Source organism: Juglans regia, chromosome 1, assembly GCF_001411555.2.
Source record: "Juglans regia cultivar Chandler chromosome 1, Walnut 2.0, whole genome shotgun sequence".
Taxonomy (NCBI): domain Eukaryota; kingdom Viridiplantae; phylum Streptophyta; class Magnoliopsida; order Fagales; family Juglandaceae; genus Juglans; species Juglans regia.
In genome coordinates, this window is record NC_049901.1 from 43,190,169 (window position 1) to 43,202,451 (window position 12,283).

Sequence of the window (12,283 nt, forward strand, 5' to 3'; positions counted from 1 at the left end):
AAAAATAAATTTATAAATTGACATGATTTAATTTGATAATTAAATTATAAAATTATTTTTATTGTATAATTTTAAATCTAATGTATCAAATAAAATTATATTAATTTAAAGATATATTTTTATAGAATCTCTTTAAAATTGTACCAGTATTTCTTTATAAATTAATGTTGTTGATCGAGGAAGAATAATTTTTTTGGATGATTAATAAGATCAGTACCTTATATATTCAACTACGAAAATAATAATTAATAAAGGTACATTAATTATATATGGAGTTTAATTACATGACTGATCAATTGGCTGGGGGTAACTGACCTGCCGCACCTACAAATACAAGGTTTAAAGAGAACAAAAAAGTCAGTACTTTTTATAAGAACAATGCAGATCGAGGACAAATCGCATCTACAATAACATTAATATATATATGTACCAGGAACTCATTAATTAATTAAGCATATATATACACTATAACAGATTGGTTTATGTGACAGATGAAATCTTTATAAAAAATAAATAAATTGTTATAAATATTTTTTTGCGACGGTTTGAGGCCGTCACCTAAAAAGTATCATAGAAAGTAATTTGTGACGATTTACTGTTTAATTGTCACAATTTTTTTTTTGATGTGATGGTTGGAAGTTTTTCGTGAGATATAACGTTTGAACGTGAAGTTTTTTTTTTTTGTAATAGTTAAAATATGTTATAAAAAGTAACATTCAAACGTTAACCCGACTGATTAACATTTGGATGTAAAAAAATTAGACGTTCGTTATTTTTGCTTCACACAATTAATATTTACGTTCGAACGTTTACTCGGAAACGTTTGAATGTAGCATTCGGATGTTAATGACGAAGCGTTCAAACATAAAATATTTAACGTTTGGATGTTGGGTTGTCGTTTGAACATATCTATTATTGTCATTTGAACATTTAGATTGTTTGTGGGTGGAAACGTTCGAACGGAGTGACTTACATTCGAATGTTTTGTTAGAATTTAGTGGTATTATGTTTGAATGTTAATTCGAATGTGAAGCCATATTCGAATATTTGTTCTTTACATTCAAACATACTGATTAGAAATATTAATTTCATGAAATTAAAAATCATACAAATTGTATTATATTTCACCATAAATATAACAACTAATAATGTCTTATAGAGTTTTAAAATTAGACAATAAAAGTTTTTAATAATGATAATAATATATTCATGTCTTCTTCTTTTCTCGCCCACTGTGATCCTGCTGAAGTGACATAACACATTCCATCTGGACCAACATCTCCCTTTGTATTTACTCTTGACGTTCAATGTGTATTCTCTCATTCTGGTCTCTTTGTCGATCTTGCAAACGCGTCTCTAAATCAGACTGTTGCGATAAGAGAGACTTCAACTCCTGCTGTCTTGATTTCATTTACTCAATTTCATGGTGTGCTGCTTCTAAATCTTTGGTAAAATTATTAACTTATGAAGTCGAGGTCATGGAGGATGAATTGACATACATGAAAGAACGTCACAAACCTCTTACCAAATCAGACTTGCTCCCGAGCACTTGAATGAATATATCCATGTCACTAGGAGAGAATTCCGCATAGACTGATTGCATCTCAATTATTTTTTCTTGCAATTACAAAAGAAAACACATAATAAGTAACATATTAAAAGAAATGAGGAATCAAACATAATATGTATTTAAATATTGTATAATTTATTCACAGAAAATAACCTCACTTACAGAATTATTTTTAGCGATAGGATCAATCCACTCACGGTATTCATCAGTGTGAGCAGCAACATAGACATGAATGAGGGAGAAACATTCAGGATCATCACGTTTCTAACAAAGCCACATTAGTAATTTTAAAAAATAATGTTAATACTTAAATGAAAGAATATGATAAAAATGAGTGAATTTTAATTAATCAGTTATTAATTACCATTTTATCGGCAATACGTTGGAATGACCTGGAAACGATGCGATAGTGGATAGTCAAAGTCGTTATATTTTGTACATTGATAGAACTTAAGTGCTACAACATTAATTAAGAATGTGAATTATAATATATGGAACTAATATATTAGTATATAAGTTATAGGCGATAAATCTTGAATACCTGATAATCTAGATTTGCGAAAAGATCCCAACATTTCTTCTAATCTTCTAACTTCATTTTCTGAAATGGGGACTGAACATCCTCTTCCAAAGTCTCGAATTTCTTGAAGTGATTATGACATCGTTCCTTTTTACATCGAAATAATGTAGTCATCAACTCATTCACAGTTCGCACATCTTGGCTACGGGCAAGATTGAGGTCGAATTCATCCTAAGAAGTGAATTGCGTAAATAATATGAAATTAAAACAGCTCTACAAAAGTTACTATAATATATAAACTCACCAGTATACGACTCCGAATGTGATCATTAACTTCATTTGGAACATATCTCCATGATCGCACATTAAATGGGACATAAGCTCGGACTAGTGTGCCGAAATAGGAGGAAAGCGATATTGCACTATCATCCACTTCCTCATTGAAGTTATCAGGAATGTTAACCTTAATTTTTCCATACCTTTTATTTTTTTCAAAGGCCACGCATTAAGCCACATCTACGATGTGACAAGACATCGGCTAATATTTTTAAAATTATTAAATATAGTCCGCAAAGTATTAAAATATAATTAATTATCAACAAAATTTTCTTACTGGTAGGTGTCGACTGTCTGTCTGTCTCCTATGTATCAACTTGTTCAGGTGTGGAGTCCTCAGTTGGGGAGTCATGAACGGGTTCAGGACATGGGGAATGAGACACATTTCTTTGTTGTTGTTTTAGTGGCATCATTGAAAATGATTAACATTTCTAGAATAATTTATAAAAAAATGTATTGTACTGTCCCTTATGTATATAAAAGTATATAAAATATTTAATACTTTTATTCTTTATCTCCAGATGTATTTTTCATGCTTGTTTCATAATCAACTTCAATAACATCTTCGTCATCATCATATTCTTCTTTGTCTTCTTCATCGACTTCCATTTCAGACTCTTCTTCATCTTGACTTTTCTTCTTTTTCTTCCTCACTTACTTCATGAACTGAATAATCATTTAATATGAATGGATCAAAATGTATGGTGAGATGTCATCTCTATATAAGGAGATTAATTCAAGTGCATCGAGATCAACAAATAAATTAATGACTAATAATATCCACACAACACATGTTTTAAAGTGAGGGTATTTTTATAAAGTGATGTTACTTTTATAAAATATTTTGCTAAACTACCCTTCATTTTAAAACATGATTGTGTAATGCGTTGTGAAAAGTGATGTGTGTTTGTCATTTTTCTAAATTAATACCCTCTCCATCTGCCTAGAAGGCCTCTATAATCGAAGTGTCATCTATATCTCTACTATGATCGTGATCCGCTACTATTTCTGCAACATAGTTATTTCAAGGAACAAATTTTTGTACAACTCGCTAAGTTATCTCGTCATTATCTTCATCGGCCCCTTTCATTAGATCAATCAAATAGTAGACCTAGGTAGCTTGACAAGCCAATACGAATGGATCATTTTCGTACCATTTATATGCAGTATTGACACTCGTAAAGTGACAATCCCTATGTATCGAAACCCGACCACCGCCTAGATTCCACCAATTACATTTAGAAACATATATCACATTCTCATCCAAGTATTTCAATCTGATAATGTCATGTATGACACCATAGTAGTCAGCATCATCTGTTCTATGACTTTGCTTGACCAACACACGACATTTTTGTGTCTTTTAATTATGTTCACGGTCCATAGTATGGAATATAACCTCGAACCGTGCATGCAGTGTGTCGAAGTGCTCTGTGTGAGGGATCAAGTGCCAATGCATGCAATTTAGAAGAAACTGATGTGGGATAATGAGTACATTGTTCCAAAATCTAACAATTGAAATAGTAACAAAATTATTAAAAATTACCAAGAATTAAAACGTTTCAAAAATATTTTGCATCATGGGACATTTAAATGCATACGCATTGTTCAAACCATCCAGAAAATTCTTCTTCGTGTCTCGGCTCTATATTCTTTATACATGCTGTCATAAGTTTGTTAATATGTTCACTGTATAGAAGTACAAAAGAATAAAATATTTGCACACATTCGTTATAGTTAATTTTTTTTAATTAGAATTATTCTAAGTATGTAGCGATATATCTGAGATAGTCATCAATCTCCTGACAATTATTCTACACATACCATCGAGTTTTTCCTAACTCTCCACCAATTAAGTTGTATCCCGTTTGTGCACCCAAGGACCATACATTTTGGAAAAACACTGATAGCTCACGAGAGGGAGGAGTAGCAAGATCAGCATTTCCCTCTTCATGATTAAATCGTGTCTTAACACCACGAAGATATAAAGAGCAAAATGTTAATCATTCATCGTGTACATAAGTATTTGCTATTGAATCCTCAGCTCGGGTTTTATTTCCAACAATTCGCTTCATTCTACTCAAATATCTTTCAACCGGATACATTTAACGGAACTGCACCGGGGCACTTAACAGTTCCTCTCAAAGTAAATGTATTGCTAAATAGACCATTATATTAAAATATGATGGTGAAAAGATTTGCTCGAATTTATACAGTATAATAACAATGTTTTCGTCCAACTCCTGTAATATATCTCGATTTACTACCCAAGACCACAAGTCCTTGAAAAATACGCAAAGTTTAGTTATGGCGACATGTACATTAGAAGTCAGCTTCCCACAAATTCCCACTGCTAACAATTTTTACAATATAAGGGACAATCATGACTTTTCAATTCACTTATTTTTCAGTTGTCAAGGCTCACGCATCAACCGAGATTGTAGGCATAACCATGTGGTAACTTCACACCTTGTAGCTATTTGTAAAAATCCATCGTCTCATCCTTTATCATCATAAAACGTGCATGCAGCATAACTACCATGTTGTCTTCTACCCACAAATTCAGATTATGTTTAATTTATAATCTCTCAAGATTTTTACTTGTCTTAATCGTGTCTTTCGTCTTTTTGTTAATGCTCATCAATGTCCCCAGAATATTATCACAAATATTTTTCTTTATGTCCATTACATCCAAATCATATCGCAACATGCATGATTGCAATACGACAAGTCAAAGAAAATACTAAGGTTTGTCTAATTCAATTCTGATGCGCCTCGTTTTCCCTTGATCTTTTCCCGACCTTTGACAAAATTGTTCGCTATAACTTCTAGTAACTGTTCCACTATCTCGTCTCCAGACAACTCATTCGATGCAGTTCTGTCCTCCATTCTCCTATCAAATTTAGTGTCTTCCCTTCGCCATGCATGATTTGCTGACAGATACCGTCGATGGTCCATGAAATACATATTCTGCGAATATTTTCGCCACTCACTTGTAGTTTCTTTATTACACATGAGACATGCTAACTTCTGTTTAGTACTCCAACCGGAAAGATTCTCATTTGCTGAAAAATCATTTATTGTCTACATTATTACAGCATGCATCTAAAAAGATGTCGACGTGTATACATCAAAAGTTCTGACTCCTGTTTCCCATAGATCTTTCAACTCTTCAATTAGCGACTGCATGAATACGTCAATACTATTCCCTAGTGATATTGGGCCAGGGATAAGTAACGTTAACAGAAAGTTTGGCACCTTCATGCACATCCATGATGGAAGATTATATAGAATCAACGCTACGAGACAGGTGCTGTAAGTTGTACTCATATTGCTAAAGGGATTGAATCCATCCGTTGTTAGTCCTAGACGCACGTTACGTGCTTCGTTGCCAAACTCTAGGTATTAATCATCAAAGATTGTCACGCAAGTGAGTCAGTTGGGTTCGTCATGTATTCGTCATTCTTAACTCTTTTCCCATTGTGAAACCTCATATCTTGAGCTGTTTTTTTACACATATATAGCTTTTGCAATCTAGGTTTCAGCGGAAAATAACGCGAAATCTTCATCGAAATAATTTCTTACCATTCCACCTCGACTCTCTGCATATTGGACAAGCCTGTTTTTCCTCATTCTCATTCCAAAACAAAACACAATCATTCTTGCATGCATATATGAACTTGTACTCAAACCTAACTCATTTCTCAACTGTATCGCCCCATAAAATTCTCCAGCAATGCAGAACCTTCAGGAAGCACCTCATTAAATAAGTCCAAACCATATTGATTGATTTTGTCGACATCTCACACAACGACTTAATATGAAGCAGCTGCACAATAAACGATATTTTGCTGTATTTTGTACATCCAGGATAAATGTCACGCTTTACATCTTCCATCATTGTAGAATTATTCTCTAATTTAGTCCCTCAACCACTTGAGGCGTTCTTGTCTATTTCATCCATAAACATCTCAACTTTAATGTCATCCAACATCTCCTCCATCTCCTCCATCTCATCCCGCTCATTAAGGTTATCCCGCTTAGTATCTTCATCTATGTGCCGCATATCAATGCCATGACCGAATAAAATCTCGTTTGATTGTTCATATGGCTCACCATAAAATACTCATCCATTATATCCCAAATCCATACATTTCACAAATACATAATTTTCTACTTCATCCAATCCTATAGCGCATAGATTTTTGCACCATCGACATAGACACTTAATGTAACTGCGACTATAGGCAGAAGCCCAAGCAAAATCAATAAAGGTTCTAACTCTTCATGCATATGATACGTAATACTTTCCAAGTCTATCGCCAAGACACATCCAACTTTTATCCATTTCTAAAAAAACTATCGATTAGTATAATGCAAACTAATTTCACATGCATCACATGCTCCAATTTCTACTGCTCTTTAGATAAAAGTAATTAGTCATATCCCATTCGAGATTATATCATTCATATTGCACAAATTTCGTCATTCTTCTACTTTCCACGTAAGTAGAAATTTCGACAATACCTCCCCATAGTTCTCCAAGTATACGTGTTCACAGAGAGAGATTGTCACCCTGCGAACAGTATACCCGAAAAAGAAATCGTAAATATTATTCTTAGAATGCTTTGATCTTAGTTGTGTTATTTATTAAGTATGTTATTAATTACTTAGTATGTTTAATATCATATTAGTTAATTAGTTATATAGTATAATCTAGTATCTTATCAATAGTATTTGTTTAATATCATAGATTCATATTAGTTAATTAGTTAATTCTTTTATATTGCTTTATTTATATTGTTAATTACTTTTTTGTATTGTATAATATCTTATTAATTAGCTATTTGTTTCAAACCTAGTATATGTTATAAATAATTTATTTGTTTAAAACATATTATATGTTACAAATCACAAGTTTTTAATAGTGTTTAATTAATTTTTTAAAATTTTTTAGTATATACTTATATTGCTTAATATATATTAATTGTTTTTTTTAAATTTTTTAGTATATATTAATCAATATATACTTATATTGCTTAATATCTTATTAATTTGTTATTTATTAGTTAATTATGAATTCTTTACTTTTCTTATATTTTCTATCTCCTAATTCTATGTCTCATATTCACAATAATCACAAATCACAATATAATAAAAAAAAATTAGAAAATATATTTATTTTCACAATATATGCCCAAATCACAATATTATCACAAATCACACAAAAGATTTTTTAATTCACAAATCACAATATATGCACACAAAATATATTCACAATATATTTTTTTTATTCCAATATATGCATAAATCACTCCACCATTATGTTTAACCACAACTTATTCACTATATATATTTTTAAATTCACAACATATTCACAATATATTAAAAAAATCACAACATATTCTTATTAAATTTTGAACATATTCACAACAAATTACCAATATATTCACAAAAAATCACAACATATTCTCAACAAAGTTTAGAAATATACTTAACACAACAATACCCCTTTACAAATCGAAAGCTTCAACAAACCCCAACAAATAATCCTTAAAAAATAAATACAATACTAGTTATAAGTTCAAACTAAACAATACATAGTTACAACAAAATAAATCTAAATAAACAAAGAAAAAAAACACAAGAAAATCACAAATTTTCCCTTACCTCTCTTCAAGAACAAGGATAACTCTCTCTCACTCATTCAAGCTCTCTCACACTCTAACTCTCTCTATATTACATACCAAGCATGTTTTTATCAATCTTTCTGGCATGTGGTGGGTGATGATGTTAGTAAATCTGTACTGAAATTTTTGAATTGAGGCAAGTTGGAAGCAGAGTCCCTTAACCAGACTTTCATAGCGCCTTAATTCCAAAGTGAGTGACCCTAAAAGTGTGAATGAGTTCAGGCCAATCAGTTTTTGTAATATGTTGTACAAGATCATAACAAAAACACTTGTAAATAGACTGAAGAAAGTGCTAGATGAGGTTATCTCGAAAAGTCAAAGTGCTTTTATCCCAGGAAGGTTCATTTCTGATAACATAATTGTTGCATATGAGATATTGCACACTATGAAAATAAGGCAAAAAGATATAGTGGGAAGCATGGTAGTTAAGCTGGACATCTCGAAAGCTTGTGATAGGGTGGAGTGGGGGTATCTTGAGGCAATTATGAGAAAATTGAAATTTGGGAGAAAATGGATGAGGCTGATTATGCAATGTATTTTTTCAGTTTCATATGCTACACTAGTGAATGGTTGGCCTGGTGAAACAGTTGTACCCACAAGAGAGTTAAGACAATGAGACCCACTATCTCCCTATCTTTTCCTTTTGTGTGCAGAGGGCCTGAGTTCATTGCTTGAGCAGGCAAGGGAGAAAACATAATTGAGGGGTGTATTAGTGGCTAGAGGTGGCATGAAGATTACCCACTTACTCTTTGCAGATGACTGCTTGATTTTTTGGAAGGCAAGTTGGAAGGAATGGAAGAAAATAAGTGGGATTCTTGAGTTGTATCAAAAGGCTTCTGGTCAAAGCTTAAACAAGCATAAAACCAATATACTTTTCAGTCTCAATGCTAAGACAAATGTGAGAGAAGGAATTGTGAAGGAATGTGGGGCTCGAGTGCAAAACAATTGTGAGAAATACCTAGGCCTACCAATTATGGTTGGAAGGTCTAGATACAACTCATTCAGTAGCGTCAAAGACAGAATTTGGAAGAAGCTAAACAATTGGAAGAATAAGTTTTTGTCCCCCTCAGGTAAGGGAATATTGTTGAAAACTGTAATACAAGCAATCCCAACTTACTATATGAGTATTTTTAAGTTGCCAAAAAAACTATGTAAGAAAATAGAAACTCAGATGGCCAAGTTCTGGTGGGGATTTAGGGATAATGATAATAGAATCCAATGGAAAAGTTGGTCAAAGATGGGATTATCGAAAGCTAATGGGGGTTTGGGTTTTTGGGAGTTGGAATTCTTTAACAAAGCGTTGTTAGCAAAACAATGCTGGAGAGTGATGATATCTCCCCACTCAATGGCTGCAATGGTATTAAACGAAAAGTATTTCAAGAACTCAGACATACTGCAGTCAAAATTGGGATTTAGACCTTCAGTAATATGGAGAAGTTTATGGGACTATTTAGAACTGTTGAAGGAAGGGTTGGTGTATTGAGTAGGGAATGGGAGGAGTATAAAAGTGTGGAGGGACATGTGGATACTAAGAGCCTTGACTGTCAAAATTCAATCACCAGTGGATGTTTTACAAGTTGTAGCAAAGGTGGAAGAGCTAACTTGTGAAGGGGTAGGGAATGGAATGTTGAACTGGTTAAGAAAGTTTTGAATGAAGAAGAAGCAGATATGGTTTGTAAGTAACCTATTAGCATTTCTAGTTTACCTGATAAACAGATTTGGGCATGTTCAAAAAATGGGATGTATAGTGTGAGGAGTGTCTATCGTGTTAAAGTAGGCAGGAAGCAAAGAGAAAATGATGAGCCATCAAATAGAGCAGTAGAGGGATGGAAGGTATTGTGGAAGCTAAATGTTCCTGGGTGGTGAAGGTGTTTGTATGGAAGGCCTTGAATAACAGTCTACTAAGAAATAAAAATTTGTTTCACAAAAAGGTAATAGAAAAGGCTAGCTATCCAGTGTGCAAGAGGCAGGAAGAGTCAGTTACTCATGCATTATGGAGCTGCAATGGTGCAATTGATGTTTGGGCAAGCAAAAGAAGTTCTATGCAAAAATGGTCAAGTACAGATAGGGACATGCTAGATCTATGGACAGAATGGACCTCAAAATTGACTCAAGAAGAGCTGGAAGTAGTTACTATGGTGTTGAGAAGAATCTGGTTGAGGAGAAATGGTCTGATCTTTGAGAACAGGTTTGAGAGACCTGATGTGGTTTCTAATCAAGCAGCATATTGCTTGGAGGAATTCCAGCAAGCACAGGAGAAGCAGAGAGGAGGACTGGTGGGTTGAGTTCAAGTCAGAAGGGGAGATTTGTTGGAAGTTAAATGCTGAGGATTATGTCAAAGTTAATTGGGATGCTGCTTTGAAGGAGAACGAAAATAGAGGGGGGATTGGAGTAGTCATAAGTGATACCATGGTGAGGTGTTAGTCTCTTTGTGTGGCCCATAGAAGAATATTAGTAATCCTCTGTTAGATGAGATACATGCACTATGGACAGCTATGAAAGTGTGTGATGAATTGAACTTCATTAAAGTCCAGTTAGAAGGAGATGTTTTATCTGTAGTTAAAGCTGTAAATAGTAGGGACAAGTGTTGGGAATGGCATGGACAAATGATAGAAGACATCAAAAGAGTGTTGAGAAATAGGAAGCAGTGGGAAGTAATACACATTACAAAGAATGTAAAAATGTGGCTCACTTTCTTGCAAAGTTTTCTTTACTTGTAAATGAGGTACATGTTTGGATGGATGGCTATCCTTAAGAGATACATATTATGTAACCATTGACAAACATTGTAGAATTGTTGAGTAATGAATAAAAAGAATCTCATAACTTCAACGTAGTATGTACATAATACGTACAACATTGTACTAAACATTAACTCATGATGATTGAGAGTACTTACCATTTATAGTTTTTTTTTCTAAGCAAGTATATTATAAATACATAAAATAGTTACAGGATACAAGAGACAACAGAGTGCGATGCCTCAACATTCATCCCAAACTAACTAGTACAACGCAAGACAAAGAAAGAAAAACAAGAGGAATCTAGAACCAATGACTTGACCTCCACCTATTTCCAACAAGGAAAAGCCGCCTGAAGCAGTTTTGATACATTCTGATAAACAGACTGTAATACTATGACCGGAAGCCGCAGTGAATTGATTTGTGCTGCATGTCACAGGTCTGGACTGACTGAAGGAGAAGACTTTCACTACCTCTTTCCCAAGATCATTGGTTAGGAAAAGTGATAACATAGGAAAATAGCAAGCGGAAGAAGAGTCGAATCTCCGGCGGACGATCGCCAGAAACTGTGGAGGCGCGTGAAGAGTACACACCACACTAGGAGAGTGGAGGTTGGTCGGATCTAAGAGATATGAGGCTACTGACCCCAAAAATGTTATGCATGGCAACGACAAGCTTTCCTTGATGGGGCAACGCGTGAATCTCATGCTCGGTTTGGGCCACATGTGAGACGCACACGCCACTCTTTTCGACGATCTACTTCTGCCATTCTAAGGATCAACGGTTGGGGAGTCTTGCAGTGCAGCATGTGGTAGTCATGGGTGGCTGGAAAGCAGTAGATCAACGCTGCTATGCTCAAAAAATGAAGAAAAAACCAGAAAAAATATGTTAGGACAATCTCAGGACTATATAAACGGGAAGAGGATGGGTGCTCCACCCTTTGGACAAAGAAGATGAGATTTTTAAGTCTTAGGTATGCTCTTTTCAACGATCTGCTTCTGTCGTCTTGAGGATTGGCAGCTGGGGAGTCTTGCAATGCAGTGTGTGGCAGTCATAAAGCAGTAGATCAGTGCTGCTATGATCGAAAAAAGGAGAAAAAAATAGAAAATGCATGATATAGTGTCGGGACTATATACACGGGAGGAGGAGGATGGGTGCTCCACCCATATGGACAAAGAAGATGAGATTTTTAGGTCTTAGGTACGGAGCATAGAGAAACGAGAAAATCTATTAGATTGGTATTCCCCTCTTAACTTTCAATTTTTTATGATCTATATAACATTTGGAATGCTAATTTCAAGGCCACACATGCATGCATGCACTTAATTTTCCTACAAAAAATTTGTTAAATTTTCGTTGGTAAATTGGGGCAAGAGGGCATGCTGCATGTAGCTAACATAATTTAATTTGGACAAGATCATACTAA